Source organism: Pinus tabuliformis, chromosome J (genome assembly GCF_031772625.1).
Source record: "Pinus tabuliformis cultivar Carrire ecotype Pingquan chromosome J, CPIR1, whole genome shotgun sequence".
In the NCBI taxonomy this organism is placed as follows: domain Eukaryota; kingdom Viridiplantae; phylum Streptophyta; class Pinopsida; order Pinales; family Pinaceae; genus Pinus; species Pinus tabuliformis.
In genome coordinates, this window is record NC_142295.1 from 1557979748 (window position 1) to 1558002745 (window position 22998).

At 38.2% G+C, this 22998-nt stretch overlaps 1 pseudogene; it reads left to right on the forward strand.

Annotated features, from left to right (window-relative positions):
- Positions 1-1105: 1105 nt before the first annotated feature.
- On the forward strand, positions 1106-22743 carry LOC149233450 (uncharacterized; annotated as a pseudogene).
- The last annotated feature ends 255 nt before the right edge of the window (positions 22744-22998 follow it).

Consider the following 22998-nt stretch of genomic DNA (forward strand, 5'->3'; position numbering starts at 1 on the left):
TATAATAGGCACGGGCTGATGCGATATCACGATCGCCGATATTAGTGGATCGCAATTAGCGTTGGCATAGGCCATACCATATGGAAAGACCCCGGGCTTATGCGATATGCGATTGTGACAAGCCGCATCACAATATCGCATCAGAGCTACATAGAGGAGCGGGGCTATATATATATATATATATATATATATATATATATATATATATATATATATATATATATATTATATATATATATATATATATATATATATATATATATATATATATCTATCTCTCTCTCTCTCTCTCTCTCTCTCTCTCTCTCTCTCTCTCGCTATCTATCTATCTATCTATCTATCTATCTATCTATCTATCTATATATATATATATATATATATATATATATATATATATATATATATATATATATATATATCTGTGTGTGTGTGTGTGTGTGTGTGTGTGTGTGCGCGATGCGATAGCCAGACCTGATAGAGCTATAAACGATATTCCATAAAATTTGAGATCCGTCAAATGACAGTTTTTATGTATTTTCGCGTATTTCATTTATTAAACGAAATACGAAGGGAAGCACTGATGCAATGAAAACTGGACCTGAAAGGGTTTGTGAATGAAAATATAAAATATTTCAAGTCCGTCGAAATCCATTTTTACGATATTTTCCTATGTTTTAATGTATTTTTAAAATACAAAGGGAAACTATGAAATAAGCAGGATTTTGAGCGGGCTGTAGGCGGTAAGTGGTTTTGACCGTGCTCCGCCCGATCCCATCCACTGAATAACACGTGGAGAGATAAAACCACCATTTTTGGGCGGTTAACCCCCGTACAAATGAGCCACCCAAAATGAATCTCAGTCGTTGGATCAAGATCCCTCAGATCAATGGTGGAGATGCGATCATGATATAAAGGCGGACCCGATAGGAATATAGTGCGGATTTATGAATATTTGAAGTCCGATGAAGAGTGTTTTGGCAGATTTTTCTGTGTTTTGTAGTGTTTCTCTATGTAAACAAAAAACAACCATTTTCGGGATTTCAAGGGCATCGATGATCCATTCCATTACAGAACAGGTGGCCACCTTCCCTGAAGACGTTATGTAATGATTGCTAATTCTCAGAAGGGGATTCAAGCGGACAGAGGCCGGAAGCCAGAGAGCCCGAGAAGAGGAAACGAACAGACAACACGAGTTGGCTCAAAAGCCATGAATGTTAGAGATAGAAGGGGGTTGGTGGAGTTGTTGCTGAAACCGAGCATAATCAGGCAGCGTAGAGGTTTGAAAGAGCTCAATTGAGAGCAGGAGCATAGAAAGCAAAAGGCAAAAGCAAAAGGAGGCCGAGGGAGTGTTAAAGCCCCGAAAATCAAGTCGACAACAAGGGGGATACCCACCTGGTCCGGACCTTGGTTGGCAGCTCCTTATCCGTTTGGTATAGCGGGTCCGACTGGGGATAATGGGACCAGTTTCCCAATCTAAGGGGTGTGTGTGTGTGTGTAGAGTTGGATGATGCTGATCTAAGGGTACTTAAAGCTAATTTAATTCAAACTTCTAAACTAACTCTATGCTACTGTAATCTAATAAAAAACAACACATCTAATCTACGCTAACTCGGGGTGTATTTCTTCTATTATGTGATCTAAAGAGATTTCAAACAATAACTGGTAATAAAGATCATTCAGCTATCATAAGAATAGAAATCAATTAAGATAAACCACTCTGCATAAAAAGTTAAGCAAAACAGTTGTGAACAACATATCGCATAATAAGTTATTTATATATCAAACACAAATAAATGACTCCACCGTATAGAAGTGCCAAATGGTAACCCACACATTCATGCATTAACATATAAACAACTGAAAATTGTATATCACTTTAAGAATATAAGCAGAAATGGTTAAGAGATAAAAGTACCATTTATGACTGGTTCCACTCATAAGCTTCAAGCAACAACGATTTATCTCTACTTGTTCTAACATCTACTAAGAGTACAGAAGTGCAACATCAGTAGCAGATATCAAATGCAAATATTGATAAATCTCGATCCAACCATTCATCAAACCCCCCCCCCGAGGGTGCAAAAGTGCATGTTCTGAGGACAAGTTTTTTGACAAATTTCTGGACCCTTCTCTAAATGCCTGAGAAGGGTTTAAATACTGCTAACTAATTAATCTTAATTACATAAACTTAGGACACAGTTTTAAATGACCGCCCTTCTACTAAAGCAAAATTATTTCTAAAAATTGAATCTAATTCCTAACCGTTTCTGTATTTGCTCCTTAGTGTTGTAAGCATGCAACATTCGCCTGGGAAGAGTCAGCTGGTCGTCTTCTCCTTTCGTTTGAGCTACGAAAATAGAAATAACAAGCGCTGGCACCACTTTCTGGTAAACTAGAAGATATTTTCGAAAATCTTCCTCTGGCTTGGTGTATTCACTGTGTGTATACTTGGTAATAACCCAAATTTCTCTCAAACTGATTCTGCTTTTGCTATTTCGGTTTCCGGCTTTGCGAATGACTGAATAAGTTAGGGACTTTGCTCTCTGAACAATTTTTTGTATTGAAAACTGCCTTCGTTCTTTGTTCCGGGCTTTTCTGGTGTGTTTTCCCTCTTTTGCGCCTTTTTCTTTTTGCTTTACCGGGCATAAGCTTCAGGATCTTTTGCAAACATGCTGCTTTTGTGCGCCTTTGATTCTGAGTTTTGGATGGCCTATCGACATCAATATCTGTTGAGTGATACTCCGGAATCAGTGGTCCTATTGCATGCAACATCCGTTTGTGAAGGCATCTCTTCTCTGTTCTCCGAGCATTGACGCTTTCCCCTTTTCCTTAGATGTTTCCTGCACATTGCTTTATGTTATTTGCTGTCTTACAGTTTATGCAAAGAAAAAGAGTAATGATGAAAAGATTGATATGAAAGCTTTAAGTTCTAATGAATGCATAATCATGACACTCATAATGAACTGACTCTTCGAAAAACACAACACAATCCTTCTTGGATACTTTGTCGTACAATCATTAATTTCTTTTAAGGCGCACGCCTAATTTTGGTCTACAGACAGCTTTCCTTGAATACTATGTCGAGGAAATTTTGCGATGGGTGATTTCTGCGACTCGCATCGCAGTATCAAGGATTGCATCGTCAAGATGTGTCATTGCAGGAATTGATGGTCGCATTCATCGCAGATCGCAACATCGCAGATCGCAACATCGTTTGGTCATCCAATCATTGTGTGCTGCTTATGCGATGTTGCGATATGCGACGTCGCATATATGTCGTCGGAGATTCCTTAAGTTTTTCATTTTAAGAGTGCTTCATAATATATGTGATGCGATGAATTTTGCGTCGCTTCTTCGCAACTTTTTATGCGCATAGGAAAACGTTTCACTCTCTTCTCGCAATGCGATACAGCTTTTAGGGAGTTAAAATACAAAAATTTTGATAAAATGTTTTTATTGGATTTTTTATTAAGGGTCCCCATTTGCTTGGTGTTATCGCTAATACCAAACAAAGAGGGGGGTTGTTGGTGGCCACAATAATGGCGATTCACTGTGAAGAACCAGTTATCTCTGCTTTTCTATTGAATTTTCACTTCCAAAGCAGAAAAATTTTCATACGTCTAAGTTTTGTTATGGACAGATAGAGTACATTACGCCTTATCCTATCAATGATATTTTGTCTCAACCTTTTTATATTCCAATTGTTTGTTTCCTCAAGCTTAGTCCTTGTGTTCACATCAGACATTACTTGGTCTTTTTAAAGAAAAGATAAGGTCTTCTCTGCGTGCTGGCTTTTAAAATATGCTCATTTGTCGTAGGTAGAGCCTCTGCTACCCATAAGCGTCCATAGCCTCGACAGGGTTACCTGTTACCCAGCAATGATCCTTTATCCTGCTTAAGGCTATTTACAACTTTTGAGAGAAAAACCCCTTTTGACACTTTTTCCTTTTTTATTCTCTAAAGAACAATGTCTTGGTTTGGTGGCCAAATTATGACACAGTCATTCACTTGATTTACACTTTTGCTAAACAAGCTAGCTCGTGATGAGACCCCTTGTCTTTTGATTGCAACAATCTTGAGTCATTGCCCTGTTTTGGTGGACAGTATTGGCAAAGTCAGCAAATTATAATATCTGTGATCATGATAAGCCGGCTCGTGATGAGACCTCTTATTCTTTGAGATACAGTGTTTTCTTGGATTGTTCCTCTGAATGCTGCGATTTCCTTTAGCAGGGAGGAAGTCATTGCTTTTCCTTAAGAAAGCTCTGGACGACAATAATAGAGTTTGAAAACCGCAGTTTTACAGAGAATATTTATTTTATTATTGATACCTTTCATTGTGCTGATATAAAACAATTTTTCACCAAAGGTTGCTTTCATCAAATTTTTTAAAGTTGAGACTAGTATCATGTCAAGGCTAAAGTTAACTCTACCTGTCAATAATAAAGATCAGATTTTTCGAAAAATTTTGCTACTTATACAAGCGAAAAAAGCTCAAAATCTGATAGAGAATTGGTGTCTTTTTTCATGAACCCCTTTAGTAACCATCTACAACTGGTTTTATTTATAAGAAAGGGAAAAACAAATAAAAACTAAAACTATCCTACAAAATAGAAGAGTGATCTTCTATGGAAAATATATTTTAAGGATCTGTCCATTAACAGGCAAAGAATCCCTTCGACCTGCTAAATCCTGCAACACAAACGTTGATGGGCCTATGACTTCTACAATCTAAAAAGGACCAAGCCACATCTTCTGAAATTTTGTGTGTTTGCCCTTTTCTTCGTGAGCCTTATCCCATTTCAAAACTAAATCTCCCATCTGAAAATTCTTTCTGGTTATTATGCTTGAGTCAAAAGAGGATTTTATCAGCGCTTGGTGATGAGCATGGGTTTTCTTAGCTTGTTCTCATTGTTCTTCTAATTTAATCATTTCCATTTGTCTTAGTTGTATGGAGGAAGTAGATACCTCATCGATATGTTGTACTAAATACAAAGAGGGGATGACTAAGTGAGTTGGAAGAACCACTTCTTTCCCATAAACTAAATTAAAGGGAGTGTTGGACACCTAATCCGAAAGGGTTAGTGTGGAAGCCGAAAAGACTAAGTAGTCCAAGAGACCTTGGGATCTGAAACCCAAGAGTCATATGTTGTACTATAAATGTATATCTGATGCTAATAAAAAATATGTACTCAATGATTTATCTTTCTCATTGTTTGTTGTCCATGTGTGTTTAACATGGTATCAGAGCCGCTTGTTTTTCTGTGGCCTGTTATGTGCACGTCAGTCCTAAACCTCTGCCCATAATTCTGTGTCTGAGCTGCTCATACCTGAGCGCTGCCTCTGTCATGCGTTTCATTCTCTGCCCTGACACTGCGCCCTCTGCCCTGCTGAATGTGCTATACACCTGAGCATTGATGCGTTTTTTACCTGAGCATTGATGAATGCATAGAAGCGTTGTTACTGGTGCGTTTTTTACTGCCTCTCTACGCATGAATACTGGTGCCTGACATGGTGACAGTGAATGGTATTAAACGTTGCCCTCTCTCATGCTGTTCCTGACATAACGCTCTCTGGCTGCCTCTGTCCTGTTTTGTAACTCCTTTGCATCGATTTTTCCACTATTACGACTCTGCCATCAGATAGATTTTCGCAGTCCGTAAACAAGAGAAAAAAACAGGTACGCCTGAGAAATGCTCCAGATGGGATTTCTTACATTGAAAAAAAACAAGAAAAGCACTAGGCCACCGAGTGGACAGAACTATCCAGTGATAATCCTGTCTTTGATAATCTTGTGTTTGAGGCATCCATGGATCTTCTGCCGTCGAATGGTCAACTGCATCATCCCTGTCAAATCGCTGTAAGAAGCCATGGCCAGATACTAACTAAACACTGAAAATGCTCTGGAAAATTGCTTTTATTCTGTAATGCTCGAGCCGACTCAGAGGCCGCCTCGTAGTTATACAAACTATTGTGAATTTGATTAAAAGAGAGCGAGGGATTTAGTTACATAGGCCAACCGAATTTATCTGGGAAACCTTCGTATTAAAATTTGAAGGAAAACCACTCCGAAGCATTGAAATTTCATTATCCTCCATTGATATTTTCCTTTACTCCTCTGAAGGCCTTTGTGTGTATCAAGAGTTCAATGCCAAAACATAGTGGGCATTGAGGTGTTTTCACGAATTGTATCAGGCGCTCAAGCGTTTTGAATAGGGTGGCATGATTTGAATGGGGGACTGAGTTTCTTCACAAATTCTTATGCAAGTCTTGTAATTTTGAATTGGGTATTGATTGGTTTCACAAATTCTGATCCGGTTATTCTGATTTGAAAGCGGGCACTGAACCGATGGAGGTCTCAAGTGCTTCTCTTTCCGCCACAATAGGGTATATTCAATAACGTCGGGTATGCGTCGATTCTTCATTCTAGCATGAAATTACGGGAGAGAATTGGTCGACATTTTTCGAATTATCAGGCTTGGATCGGTAAGGTGAATTTGAATGCGGGAAGATGATGCAGGCATGGGTCCGTCCTTTGCCCAAGGCATCCAGGTTTAGTTACATCTGAGCTTCTACATAGCAGTATATTTACTAATGGCTAATCAGCATTCCATCCGGAGATCCCTTGTGGGTTCCTAATATTTATTGTGTCGTTGAATTTCTATTCCGTACTGTGCAAGATTACATTATCCATTGCTCTTTTTATAAAATATGTCGGTCTTTTATTTGGGCCTTCCTCTGAAAGCCATTTATCTGATGAATACATGGTTTGCCGGGCATCCTTTTTGCGTGTCTATTTGAGGGTTATTATTCTTCTGCTGCAACTAATCAGAGGATGCTGCATAAAATTGGTATTTTTAGCCGGCAACCTCATTTTGGGATTACCATTTGCCTCCATCAGCCTGATTCTTGCACTCTGATAGTCGGTTAACCTTCTTTTACAGTTTTGGGTTTCTTGATTTGGATATACAACGCTCGCATTGGATTTTCATCTTCATCTCCAAGAACTATTATCAAAGAATTATTATTGCTGTTAAAACATATGTATTCAACGTCCATTTGGATGTCCCATCGTTACCCTTGAGAGATGAGATTTTCGCACGTTGGCCGAATGGAATAATATATGATTCGTTGGCTTCAACAAAAACAACAAATATTATGTGCTATACAGGATCCCCATGCGCGGGATAGTTGAAGGGTCGTAAATGATACTGAGTTGAATACCATGCATGGTGATATACAAGCTTCCTTGGTGCCTTCCTAACGGTGTGTGAGCCACTCAAACTGTGGTGGTACTGAGGTGCGGATGTATGTTGAAGAGGTAGCCAAAAATCCGCCAATAACTTACTCAAATCTGGTATCTCCAATGCTGAAGCGAACCGTGAGTTAATGCCATCATAGACAGTACATATATATATCAGATTTTGTTTGTGTACTAGCTCTCTCCTTTATCTATTAAAATAGTTAAATGGCTGCTAGCATCTACAACATCATTGTATAAATTCTGAACATGTATTTCAGTGAAGAGTGAAGAAGTTTGTGGTTTCTACACTTGTTATTAGTATTATTTACGCTTGCTGGGTCTAAAGTTGAGCCAACAACAAGGAATTCACCTGCAACATTTGATACACAAACTGTTTGATAAAATACTACAGTGGACCAAATCATACAATCTCAGGACTCTTTGTGGTTTTCTCTTAGTTATTCTGGTTGGGTTTCTTACAGTGGACTATTGTTTTCTTTGAAGAAAGTGGCAAGATCAGAGAATATTGAATTGTACCATAGTCAAAGTATTTATATATGAGCATTCAGGTGCTGTCCATGACATGGTGTTATAATTGTTGAAGTTTTGATAGCCATCATTTAGTGAAGGAGTATTTGAAGGATCCAAGCAAGTTTGCAGTTGCTGCTGCCCCTGTTGTGGTATTAAAACTCATTATAGTATCTGTCCACATATATATGCATTGATTCATTTGCTGCACATTTATAAAAGATATTGCTGTGTACTGTGAGTGGGTATTACTTTTCTGCATTGAGTAATAGTTGTGATCAGTTTTTAAGGTGTAAATCTGACATTGAAGCAAAAATGGCTAGAATCAGTGAAGTATTAGAGTTCATGAAAACTCTTATACAATCTACTGTTGATGACACATTAAAAATCAGCAAAGGATCTCTCTCAGAAATTCAGACATGCTTATATAATGCCCAGGAAAAGATTGATTTTTTGCAGCTTGAATCACAGCTACAGCAAGAAGAGCTACATAGACATCATTCTGAACCTGTTTTTGTTCAGAACGTTGAGACAATCACCCATCAGCAGCATGTTAATAATGTTACAGTTCATTCAAATAAAGCAGCAGTTGTACATGCAGATGCAGAAACTCAGTCTGCACTTCCCAAGCCCATCATCAGACCTTGGGAACAGCTTGTCCACAACAAGCACAAAACAGGTCTTGGATATGACAAGGACTTGTCCTTTCATATTCCAGACTATGCCAAGCCCATTCAGTTTCAGAGTGTTGGATTCATTTATGACAGTTCACCTGCTCCTTATGACAGTTCAGGTTCAGCTGTTCCAGATTCTACTCCTCCTCCACCACAGCAACAACAACAACAGATTGTAAAATGCCAACACTGTGACCGAGTTGGCCATTTGAAAGATCACTGTTTTGATCTTCATCCATGTAAGCACTGTCATAAAACCAGCCATTCTTCACACAGATGCTTCAGAAATAAACATCCTGCAAGAACAAAGATTTATCTTGGATGGATCGCTTCTTGGCAATGGGCATCAACAGCCAAGAAGATATTCCAAACACATGTCAGAACTTGTTCCAGAGTATTAAACAGTCTTGCAGTTGAGTTTTCTCCATCATCTCACCTTGTATCTGACAGGGGGGGAAATGATGGTCATCTACAAGCTTCAAAGCCACATCAAGCGAGCCTGAGCCACAACCTGCCACACCAGTTTCAGAGTTGTAGCCAGAGACAAGATGCCTGAACATGCCTTCAGAGTTGTTGGTCATCCTTAAACCATCACAGATTAAGAACACTTCCTCTAGCAGAAGACTCCAGCTTCTTGCCAGTTTTGGAAGAGTTCCAGGAATTGCATTAAGCATTCCAGAGTTGTTGGTTATCCTTAAACCATCACAGGTTGAGACTTCCCTTTTCAGGTTGAAGTTTTACCTTTTATGTGGGGTGAGACCTCCCTTTTATGGTTGAAGGTTTCCCCCTTTAAAACAACAGGATCACTTCCTCTAGCAGAAAACTTCAGTTTCTTGCCAGTTTTGGAAGAGTTCCGGGAACTGCACTAAGCGTTCCAGTGTTGGTGGTCATCCTTAAACCACCGCCCTTTTTTACCAACATTTCATAGAGCACATTCAGCCTAGTGCTGCCATGCATTTTTTGCACATTTTGTATTACAGCTCTTTTCTTGGACTCATACATAACCCTTCGGATTAAGGGGGGGAATGTTGGACACCTAATCCTAAAGGGTTAGTGTGGAAGCCAAAAAGACTAAGTAGTCCAAGAGACCTTGGGATCTGAAACCCAAGAGTCATATGTTGTACTATAAATGTATATATGATGTTAATAAAAAATATGTACTCAATGATTTATCTTTCTCATTGTTTGCTGTCCCTGTGTGTTTAACAGGGAGAAGTGCCGATTGAAGCTTTCTTCGTTATTCTATCTGCCCATAAAGCACTTACTAACGCTTTGTGCCAATTCTTTTGGTTCTGGTCAACTGTTCTTTTAATAATCCTGATCAGGTTTTTATTTGTCGATTCAGCCAATCCATTACCTTGCAGATAGTAGTTGGCCGAATATTTCAGCTTGAACCCTCTTTTAAGTGCAAACTCAGGCATTGTATTTCCAGAAAAGTACGAGGCATTATCAAACATTAATGCCATTGGCAATCCAAATCTAGTGATTATAAATTGATCTATGAATTCAATAATGTTTTCAGAATTAGCTGTCTTGAGAGGAAATGCTTCTACCCATTTAGTAAAATAATCTGTTGCTGTGAGGATGTACCTATGTTGCTTAAAAGAGTGAGGAACGATCTCACCTATTATGTCCAAGCCCCACTGACTAAATGGTTGCTCGATGTTAACTGGCTGTAGTGGCATGGACGGTTTCTTTTGTCTTCCTGCAGCAGTCTGGCAGACTTGGCATTTCCTCATGTAACTGTGTGAGTCTTTGAACAGCGTGGGCCAATAATACCCTACACGTAAGATTTTATGTGCAGTAGCATCTCCAGCATAGTGTCCGCCTGCTGGTCCATCGTGGAGTTCCTGCAAAACCTTTTCAGCTTCAGTTTTCTCAAGACACCTAAGAAGCACAGAATCATAATTCCTTTTAAACAGAACATCATTTATGAGCTGGTGTTGTTTAGCTTTCAGTCTCAGAGTTCTTTTCTTGGTGTGATCCAAGTGTGATGGAGCATACCCGTTCTTAAGATAATAAATGGTGTCAGCATATAATGATTCTGCATCGTTTAGGCTTACCTCATACGTCTGTACCTCTTTAGATGAATTCTCAGGAATTTGCGATGCTCCAGCCAACATTTTGCAGAAGCCTTGACCTCTTACAATGCTTGCTGGTTTGATCTCAAGATCGTATTCTTGTAAAGCGGTGATCCAATTTGCTCTTTTTTCACCCACATCCTTCTGTATTAGAAGATTTCTTACCGCTGGAAACGATACTATGACCTTACTATGGGCTTTAAGTAAGAAAGGTCTGAAATATTTGATCGTTTTGAAAATAGCATATGCATGTTTCTCCACGTCTGAATAGTTGAGTTCAGCACCTTGTAAATTCGAGCTAAAAAATGCGATTGGAGCTTCCGCTTTCTCTTGATTTGCTTGAGTTAGAATCGCGGCATATGATTTCTCTGAGGCAAATGTGTATAAGATAAAAGATTCTAAAAAATTAGGGATTGCTAAAGATGGAGCGTTAATGATAGCTTGTTTGTTCAGGTTGAATGCTTCATGCTCATCTTGACCCCATTTAAAATTTGAATTCTTTTTTATCATGTTTTGCAAAGGAGAAACAATCTGTGAAAAATATGGGACAAATCTCTTCACAAAATTGATTTGACCAAGGAAAGATTGCATGGCTTTTTTGTTATGAGGTATGGATATTTCAGAAATTTCTTTGATTTTGTCAGGTTCAATGTGAATACCAGATTTTGACACTATGAATCCTAGAAGTTTTCCTTCACTTAATGCGAAAAAAGATTTCTTTGGGTTAAGTGAAATCCCATACCTTAAGCATCGTTGAAAGATTTGTTTCAAGTCTTTGAGATGGTCGCTTCGCTTCTTGGAGTACACTGTTATATCATCCAGGTAAATCACTACAGATTTATTGACTAAACCCTTGAATGCGATGTCCATGTCTCTCTGAAATGTAGCGCCGGCATTGATCAAACCAAATGGCATCTTCCAATATGCGTATGTGCCCCATTTAGTTCGGAATGTGGTTTTTAACTGATCATCGGGATGTACCAGCACCTGATTGTATCCTGAAAATCCATCCAAAAAAGACATTAATTCTGAGCCTACTACTGCCTGTAATATCTGCTCCATAGGTGGGAGGGGAAAATTGTCTTTTTGACAGGCTTTGTTGAGATTCCGAAAATCGATAAAGATTCTAATATCTCCGTTTTTCTTTCTAACGGGTACCATATTGGAGACCCATTTGGAATGTCTGACGGGGAAAATTATTCTGGCTCTTAATAACTTATTTAGCTCAGTTTTTATCTAATTTTCTAAATTGGGGTGAATTTTTCTGAGTTTCTGTTGGACAGGTTTTTCATTGTCAATCATAGGGATAGTATGTTGAATGATAGAAGTGTCGTATGTCTTCAGCTCATCGTAATTCCAGGCAAAAACATTTTTGTATTGTCTCAGAAGACGGATATACGCTAATTTTTCATCAGGGTCTAGGCCGTAGCCTAGATTAACATTTTGCGGTTTATCATCAGTTCCTAGGTTTACTAATTCGTAGTTCAGAGTTGAACTGTAGAGCTTAGAATTGGCAGAACTTTTAAACCGACTTTTCAAATCATATAAGTCTTCTAGCTTAACCACCAATTTAGGTATAGCATTATCATTGCTATTTTGTTGTATTTGTCAATCATGATGGTCTTCGTCAATTATTTGATTGGAGTAGGATCCTTCAGAAGTGAGGAAATTTATAATGTCAGGATCATCGTTGAATACTCTCCAGTTTGTAATGTTGTCAGGGATGGACAGTCTAAAGATTAATTCTATTGAGAATCTATCTGGACTAAAATCTTTGGAGGGAATAAGTCTAGAGGCCACGTTAGCTAACAGGTCTGCGCTCGCATTTTGGAGTCTTGGGATTGACGAAATATTGAATGCTATGAAATGTGCAGTCAGATCTTGTACTAAAGATTGATAGTGTTTCAAATGACCTGATAGGCAATGTATGGTGTTACGTACCTGTTTGACGACAATCTCAGAGTCTCCGAAGACTTGAAGGTACTTAACGTTCAACCTGATTGCTTTGTATAGGCCTTGCACCAAGGCCTCGTATTCCGCTGTATTGTTTGTGCAATCGAATTCAAGTCTGCACGTAAGCATGGTCTTATTTCCTTCTGGGCTAATCAGGACGCATCCTGCTCCTGCTCCTTCGTTAGATTTAGATCCATCAAAATATAATTTCCAAAACAAAGATGTATTTACAGGTTTATCTAAAAAATTAACACACTTTGAATCATTAGTTTGGGAAAAATCTTCGACTTGGGACAAAACTGAATTTTCTAAGTAAGGTGAGGTATGAGCATTGAAATTGCCGAGGAAAGAATCTACCGAGTAATTGCCTATGATACTGTTGTTGTATGCTATTGCTTCATTTTCTCCCTCCAATTCCGTCACTATGTACTTCTGGTGTAACTCTCGTTCAACCTTTATTTGATTCGGTTTACCATTGTAGGGTAACCACATGTGCGACCAGTCGGTTGAGAAGTAGCCATGGAGTTTTTCGGACGAATCCCTGCTAAGAATCAAACCATAGAATTTTGGGATATCAGCTACTAGAATGTCAATAACCTGACATACCTTCGGGTTAGACGACAATCTTATGGTCACTTGATTAAGTTCACCAATCACTTCGACTTGAGATCGATCAAGCTGAACTATGCGCACTGCGGATTTTTGTGGTTGAACATTCAACTTGGCACATATTGATCTGGGTAAAATATTCATTGAAGCACCCGAATCTAGCAAACAATTGTGCACATTCTTATTGAAAATTTCATAAGTGAGAAGAAAAGGGGGAGTGTGAGAGCTTGATCTTCCTCCAATCAAGGCGATGTCATTTGGATCGACCTTATTGATCATGTTGGTTGGAGGTCTTCCCATGTTGTGGGAAGCTACAGCTGTAGGCAAAGATGTAGTAGGCACGGCATGTAATTCTTTCATCATTATCTTCTGTTGATGTTTCAATTTGCTCAATTCATAAAGAGTGATATTAGCCCTAGTATTTTTCATGTCATCAATAATATTGTACTCCATTTCATCCGACACAATCAGTGTTCTTGATGGAGGTGTTTGGTCTGATTGGACTGGGCTAGATTGAGTTGCTTTAGTGGTAGTTTTCTTTGTTGCGACTTTATCTTTTGCTGCAGGGCTTGCGCCCTTCTGCTTGGGGGTAGTTTAGGGAGGATCAAGTTGATTTTTGCTTCGTGTGCTAACCAGAAATGCTTCTTGATCTTCTTTTTGCGGGAGGATGAAATCCCACATTCCTTGTAGTTCCACAACTTCTTCGTCATCGGTCTGCCCTTCAGTGGTATTCTCTTCTTCTTCCTCTTCTTCGGATTCGACGTTTGAGATAGCGTTGGGTGGTTTCACATCCATTGAAGGACTTCTTTTAAAAGTTCTGTAGGGCTTTTTTGAAGAAGTTTCTGCTACTTGTTTTTTTATGTCAATCATCTCATTGGACATGGTTTTTAACACATTTTGTAATCCTTCCAAATCGAAAGGGTCTTTCGTTTGTTTCTTCTTGGGGTCTTCCTTGAAGGAGACTTTCTTAGATTTGCGTTCCTCTATCGTAGATCTTTTTTCCAGGGCTACTACGCGTTTCTCTACTGCTATCGCCTCTGTCAAGTTTTCAACTAAGGTTGTCTTATTTGCCCTATCCACGAAGAGTGCCAAGTTTGATGGTAAGGCCGTAAAATACCATTCACATCTTACTTCTTCGCTGGGTTGGGAAGCAGCGGGAATTTTGTTGAGGATTTTATTGAACCGTAAGTTGAAATCTTTGATGGGTTCTCTAGCCTCGGCTTTAAGATTGGATAGGTCATTGATTAACGTCATCGTTGATCTGTCATCACCAAACTTGGTAAGGAATTGACTTTGAAAAATGTCCCAACTTGTGATAGACCCGGAAGGTAATGAAAAGTACCATGACCGGCTGTTCCTTGCATTGTATAGGGAAAAAGCCAGACAACAGCATCCTCGTTGGTAACTCCGTTGAGATTGACAGAAAGCATGAAATTGTTAATGTGCTCTTCAGCTAACATGCCTGCTTCTGGATTGAATTTGGGTAGCCATTTCTCAGGATGGGCCGGTATTTGGCTCAGGGGTGGAGGCATTAAAACTGCCCCAGGATTGTTCCATGGAGACTGGGCCATCGTTGAGCTGCTAGTAAATGAAAGTGCAGAGGATGATCCCTGAGGCTGGGAAGATGAAGATATTATGATCTTTGATGATTGAAGAGGAGGGGTTGTGGAAGATGGATGAGTGGTTTGGAATGAAGATGTGGGTGGCTGACTTCACGGTGAGGGAGTTGAAATGGACGACGTAGATGAAAGAGTCTCACTGTCAGACTCTGGTGGTGTTTTTCTTGCTCTATTCTTGGTGGGGAGAGGGAATTCAGTTGGCTGGATGCCAAATTTTTCACTCTTTAATCTGGTCAGGGGATGAGCAGGATTATACTGTGAAGTCACGCTGCTTTGAGATTTATCAGACCTTTGTGTAAAAATAGAAAATCCCTGGAGTTTGCGAATCAGAGTTTGAACTTCAGGGGGTTCAATGGTAAATTGGTCTGAAACATTAGGGTATGTAGTAGCGGTTGATACTCAAGCGACTTCTAACTCTGGATTTAAACGTACTGGGGAAGTCGGGGGAGTTGATGAGGGCGATTTACTCTCAGAATGGTATTTAGATTTTGATTTAGGTGCCATTCATAGTTCGGGCCCTCCTTCTAGCGCCAAATATGTTGAAGCCCCGAAAATCGGGTCGACAACAAGGGGGATACCCACCTGGTCCGGACCTTGGTTGGCAGCTCCTTATTCGTTTGGTATAGTGGGTCTGACTGGGGATAATGGGACCAGTTTCCCAATCTAAGGGGTGTGTGTGTGTGTAGAGTTGGATGATGCTGATCTAAGGGTACTTAAAGCTAATTTAATTCAAACTTCTAAACTAACTCTATGCTACTGTAATCTAATAAAAAACAACACATCTAATCTACGCTAACCCGGGGTGTATTTCTTCTATTATGCGATCTAAAGAGATTTCAAACAATAACTGGTAATAAATATCATTCAGCTATCATAAGAATAGAAATCAATTAAGATAAACCACTCTGCATAAAAAGTTAAGCAAAACAGTTGTGAACAGCATATCGCATAATAATTTATTTATATATCAAACACAAATAAATGACTCCACCGTACAGAAGTGCCAAATGGTAACCCACACATTCATGCATTAACATATAAACAACTGAAAACTGTATATCACTTTAAGAATATAAGCAGAAATGGTCAAGAGATAAAAGTACCATTTATGACTGGTTCCACTCATAAGCTTCAAGCAACAACGATTTATCTCTACTTGTTCTAACATCTACTAAGAGTACAAAAGTGCAATATCAGTAGCAGATATCAAATGCAAATATTGATAAATCTCGATCCAACCATTCATCAAAAACCCACTCCGAGGGTGCAAAAGTGCATGTTCTGAGGACAAGTTTTTTGACAAATTTCTCGACCCTTCTCTAAATGCCTGAGAAGGGTTTAAATACTGCTAACTAATTAATCTTAATTACATAAACTTAGGACACGGTTTTAAATGACCGCCCTTCTACTAAAGCAAAATTATCTCTAAAAATTGAATCTAATTCCTAACCGTTTCTGTATTTGCTCCTTAGTGTTGTAAGCATGCAACATTTGCCTGGGAAGAGTCGGCTGGTCGTCTTCTCCTTTCGTTTGAGCTACGAAAATAGAAATAACAAGCGCTGGCACCACTTTCTGGTAAACTAGAAGATATTTTCGAAAATCTTCCTCTGGCTTGGTGTATTCACTGTGTGTATACTTGGTAATAACCCAAATTTCTCTCAAACTGATTCTGCTTTTGCTATTTCGGTTTCCGGCTTTGCGAATGACTGAATAAGTTAGGGACTTTGCTCTCTGAACAATTTTTTGTATTGAAAACTGCCTTCGTTCTTTGTTCTGGGCTTTTCTGGTGCGTTTTCCCTCTTTTGCGCCTTTTTCTTTTTGCTTTACCGGGCATAAGCTTCAGGATCTTTTGCAAACATGCTGCTTTTGTGCGCCTTTGATTCTGAGTTTTGGATGGCCTATCGACATCAGTATCTATTGGGTGATACTCCAGAATCAGTGGTCCTATTGCATGCGGCATCCGTTTGTGAAGGCATCTCTTCTCTGTTCTCCGAGCATTGACGCTTTCCCCTTTTCCTTAGATGTTTCCTGCACATTGCTTTATGTTATTTGCTGTCTTACAGTTTACGCAAAGAAAAAGAGTAATGATGAAAAGATTGATATGAAAGCTTTAAGTTCTAATGAATGCATAATCATGACACCCATAATGAACTGACTCTTCGAAAAACACAACACAATCCTTCTTGGATACTTTGGCGTACAATCATTAATTTCTTTTAAGGCGCGCGCCTAATTTTGGTCTACAGACAGCTTTCCTTGAATACTGTGTCGAGGAAATTTTGCGATGGGTGATTTCTGCGACTCGCATCGCTGTATCAAGGATCACGTCGTCAAGATGTGTCATCGCAGGAATTGATGGTCGCAGTCATCGCAGATAGCAACATCGCAGATCGCAACATCGCAGATCGCAACATCGTTTGGTCATCCAATCATTGTGTGCTGCTTATGCGATGTTGCGATATGCGACGTCGTATATCGGCCGTCGGAGATTCCTTAAGTTTTTCATTTTAAGAGTGCTTCATAATATATGCGATGCGATGAATTTCGCGTCGCTTCTTTGCAGCTTTTTATGTGCATAGGAAAATGTTTCACTCTCTTCTCGCGATGCGATACAACTTTTAGGGAGTTAAAATACAAAAAATTTGATAAAATGTTTTTTTTGGATTTTTTATTAAGGGTCCCCATTTGCTTGGTGTTATCGCTAATACCAAACAAAGAGGGGGGTTATTGGTGGCCACAACAGGGAGCAAAAGCGAATGCGCAGAGCAACCAAGGGAGTCACTTGGAGTTCAAGTGGAAAGCCAGAGGGCTATAAATTGCAGAGGATCAAAGAAGCCAGAGCTAAAGAGCCAGAGTTAGAGCTAGATCCAAGAGCCAGAGCCAAGAGCAAGAGTGAGAGCCGAGAGCCAAAAAGCCGAGAGCTTCAAGAGCTAGGGAGAGATGGTGTTCTAAGCCCATTGTTACTGTGTAAAACAGTGGATTTGAGCTAAGAGCTTTTAAAAATGACCTGCCATAATCCCAAAGAGCCCAGTCAAGTTGACTAGAGCTCAAGGAGATGTAACCTAAGAGTTTTGGGTGAACTCCAAATTAAATTGTTGTCTTATGTGTTTTTTTACTGCTGCATTATTTACTGTTATATGTATTTATGTATTAGTTTAAGCACATCAACGTACAACACAACAACAGAATTTAAAGCATATAATTAGTTAAAGGAACAAATACCACCATACACCTATATTTTCAAGCTTTTTTAATTCCACATCGGTTAATCAATAAGACTTGGGAACATTTAAGCTTTGGAAGTGGGAAAGGTTCTTGTAAGTTAGACAAGAAGCCTAAGTGCCCCATTTTTAGATCAAGTGTGGTAGATTAAGATTCCATTCCTGCAAGTGTGGTAGATTAAGATTTAAATTCCTACAAGTGTGATAGATTAAGATTCAATTCTACATGCTGTACTATAATTGTACTATAATTTCTTTTGACTTGATTGTTGAATTAGAATAGGTGAATTTGGTTTGTCGTTATTTGGTTTCATAGCTATATTGATCTAAATTGAAAGTTAATTTCTAACATATATAGTTCACGCATGTTTCACAAGTTTTATGTAACCCACGGGTTGAAAATTAAATGATAGGTAAATAATTTGCCTCAAATTTTGGCATCGTTGCTGGGGAAGTGTCCATAGGAACTAGCTTTCAGTCTAGAGTTCATTTTTCAGTTTTGTTCCTAGATGCATGATTAAAGCATGTAGATGAATAAATAATTTAGCTTCATATCATTTTTATAAAAACAAATATAAATCATTTCGATACTAACCATTTATGGACAAAGGATCTAGAATTCAGATCAAACATTCTTTGGAGCACAAGGACTAAATTGAGGAATGGTATCGAAACGTGATTGCACGATGACATTCATGCGTTCTTCAAGAGATCTTTGCGGAAAATCTAAAGGTTAAAACTATTTTCCTGTCCTTATGCACAATTAGGTACATTTTGCAAATTTGGATATGAAAATTCTAGAAATTCTAATCCGTAAATGGCTCCATTGGAAACATTTTTTTTTTGGTAGGTGAGCACCCATGGGCGATTTGAACCAGTGACCTATCGCAAGGAGTGCCTTAATAGTACACCCATTCACTGTCAATCCAAAGCCCCGTGGGCATCCGTTGGAAACATTCATATATATATATATATATATTATATATATATATATATATATATATTAGGAAAAATAAAATCAAGTTTTTTTAAGTTCTTGATTTGTATTTATTTTCTTGCATTTTTTTCATTAACCTCACAAAAATATTTTCAATAAAAAAACATGTTTTGATTTAAAAAAATAATAATAATATTAGATTTTCAATAAATAAATAATAATAATAATAATAATAATAAAATTGAATAAGGAAAAATGAAAATTCTGAAATCAATTCTCTTCTCTATTTTTCATTCCCAAAATAATTGACAAACTGAAGAAGGTTCTTGTGTGACCTGTAAAGAAAATCAAGTGCATTAGCTCAAAAATAAAAATCTAAATTCGTCATAATAAAAATATATATATAAATCTTGCTTCAAATTGGGGATTAGAATTCTTATATAATGGGGATGAAATTTTTATTTGTTGTTCGGCATTTGAAGTATCTCTCAGTTCTCCCTCTTTTTTTTTGCCATTCATTTTCTTGTATGTGAAGCCAAATCCTTTGGAAATTTCCCTATATTTTCCAAATTCTGAATACAATTATAGCTCCTCGTCCATCAAACAAGGAAGAAAGGTAGCTTAAGATTGGACGATTGGGTTCACTGTGGAATATACAACAAAAATATTAGTGCTAGAAATTAGAACAGGAGCAGAAGGAGAGCTCCAATGATATACCAATGGAAACCTTTGATGAAAAGGTGATGGTGTTAGGCCCCTATACTACTAGTGTAACCCCTTATTGTTATTAGTATAACCCACTTATTATATTGTTGTACCCATGTAGTGCCCATATTGTTACTATTGTGCCTCATAGAAGCCCACTATTGTTATTATTGTGCCCTTACATTATTATTGTTATGTCGGCTCTTATTATGTTATGACCCCTTAGACTCCTATATATAGAAAGGAGGTCTTTTCATTTGTATCATCCAAGAATTGTTCATTTATGTAATGTAAAGGAGGTTGCCCCCTCAAAGAGGCTAAATTCTAAGGCGTTGATCTATCTTTTCTATCTTTTCTTGAGCTAGTTTCATAACATTTGGTATCAGAGCTTTGGATTCTAGGGGTTCGCTGCTTCAAACAGGTCATTGTGGCATTTTCGCTATAACTTTTTTCTGTGACGTTTCAGAAGTCGAAAAAAAAACCCATTTGAGAAGAAATCGTGCTGAACCTTGGGTCCGAATTTTAGAGCTTTTCGCACGATATTTGCAGAGATATGATATGAGGAAGTTGGTCTTTTTGCAGACTCCTGAATTACATTCAAAACAGGTGACCTAGGGAAAATCGTCATAACTTTCTCTCTGGGGATCAGATTGAAATTTCGTAAGAAGGTACAGAAAGAGGACATATTTTAATTTCTTGTATGCATTTTTCAGATCCAAAGGTCAAAACAGGGACACGTGGCACTTCATACAAGTTTGCTCTTCTGGAAAGGTCTATAATCAGGTCATCTTGGGAGATTGTGCATAACTCTTTCTTAGAGAATCCAATTTTGGATCACACCTGTGGCATTGGAAAGAGGACATAGAGGGCTACTATAGGTCGCAATTTCAAAACTTAAAGATCTGAAAGTACATAGTTATAGTCGTTTCAAGGTCGAGCTCCTAAAATCAAGAAAAATCAAGATGAGGAAGTTTGATGGCAAGGATCCGGTAAATTGCATACTTCAGATGGAGCAATATTTTGATCTACATGGTGTACAACTGTTACAAAAGGTATGTATTGCATCTTCATATTTAGAACCAGATCAATTTTTATGGTACGAAGGGCTATGTTCTCGTAAAAAACTTGTTACGTGGTCAATTTTCACGGAGGAAATGATAGCACATTATGAGGATACAAAGAGCAACACCTTCTTTAGAGCAACACCACAACAATTGGAAAGAGTAAAAGGGCTTTGTGACATAGTGGAAAGAAAAATTATGGAAACCAGGAAGCATACCACTCACAACTATAAAGATGGAAGTGTTGTTTCTCCTAGCGTTCCACAACATACAAGGGTTACACCACAACAATTGGAAGAAAAAAGAGAAAAAGGGCTTTGTTACAATTGTGATAGAAAATGCACTAAAGGTCATAGTGTGCTGAGAAGAAATTATTTTACATAGAATATGAAGAGGAGGAAGAAAAGGATCAAGAAACATCAAAAGAAGAAGATATACGCCAGAACCCCACCCCAGAGAAAGAATAAATGAATCAGACCATATCTTGTAAAGCATTGGCAAGAATTACCACTCCTCAAACTCTCAAGATAGAAGGACATATCAAGAACAAAAATGTTCAAGAAGTGAAAGATCACATCGAGCATCAAGAAATGAGTCCGACCATATCTTGTGAAGGATTGGAAGAAATTACCACTCCTCAAACTCTAGAGATAGAAGCGCATATCAAGAAGAAAAAGGTTCAAGTAATGAAATATCACATCGAGCATCAACAACAATTTCTCCAACTTTTAAAGGATAACGCTACTTCGGTGCAAAATCAAACGAAACAACAGGTAGATCAACATCATAGTGAAAAATGTTTTGTTGTAGGTGATTGGGTATTTTTACTGCTACATCTCAAGCGAGTTATTTTTGAGAAGGAAATGTTGGCAATACTACATGCACTTAAAAAATGGCGACCCTTACCGAATGGGAGACTCTTCAAGGAGAGAGGATGTGGAAGCATTGTTTGTACTATTTCTATTATCCAACTAGATTGGATAAACGAAGCAAGGGATGAATGGAAGAAGGACGAAGAAGTATGGCCACTTATTCAAAAGTTGCAAAGATCCCAATTCAAACAATATTGCCAGAAATTGTTAGAGGAAGGAAAAATCATATTGGTACCTGGAGCAATCACAGAAACAAGAACACGATAGCTACGAAATCGATCAATTTCATGTATCTCATCAAGTGGAAGAACTTACCCGCTGAAGATTCCACATGGGAGGACAAGAATTTTATACAGAAGCATCAAGAACTACTCAAGCGTTGAGGACAACGCTTTTTGAAGGAGAGGGGCATGTTAGGCCCCTATACTACTAGTGTAACCCCTTATTGTTATTAGTATAACCCATTTATATTATATTGTTGTACCCATGTAGTGCCCATATTGTTACTATTGTGCCCCATAGAAGCCCACTATTGTTATTATGGTGCCCTTACATTATTATTGTTATGTCGGCTCTTATTATGTTATGACCCTTAGACTCCTATATATAGAAAGGAGGTCTTTTCATTTGTATCATCCAAGAATTGTTCATTTATGTAATGTAAAGGAGGTTTCCCCCTCGAAGAGGCTGAATTCTAAGGCGTTGATCTATCTTTTCTATCTTTTCTTGAGCTGGTTTCATAACAGATGGAGAATAATCCCACCTCAACTTCAATCGAGCATAGTGGCACTGAAGAGAGCAAACCATCTTCTGACCATTTGAACAAAGTGGGACCTTTGAAAGCAAGCTACAACACGGTTCCCATGAATTCCAATATATATTTCTGGAACCTAGATTTCTTCCAAAACTCAACCACCCCTTTCAGTGGCAGTACCCTCAAGGCTCTAGTGCATAATACAACATTCAACCTAATTTTCTCCATCAACCTCCATTGGAAAAATTGCAATTCAACAGACTTAATTTCAAGATTGCATACTGATTCCAACTATTCCAAGCCATCATCATTTTCAAAACCCATTTCAGAAAAATAAGAAATCCAGAGCAACTTGAGGTTGGCAATTTTCTTGTAGGAGAAGCAACAACCATTGTTTAATTCCACTCTGGAAGGTATAAAAAATCCCTCTTCTTATTTTGACCAAATAACTTTTCCTGATACTTATCAAGATTACTTAGATCTCTAATGGTTCCTCATTTAATGCACTCCTTATCCATGCTTGGTGGTGGACATGAAAGATCCAGCAAGTGATTTTGTTACATGAGAATTTGCCAGAATGCGTAACAGCTTTTAAAACGCAATTTTTAAAATGCTTGGTGACCAAATGAAAATGAATCTCAGAAAAATAAAACATGGGTTTTTCTCAAAACAGGGTGAATTATGTTTAGCATGAGTGATTTCCTCAAAATTCGTAACCAATTGAGATATTTTTGGGGTTCTC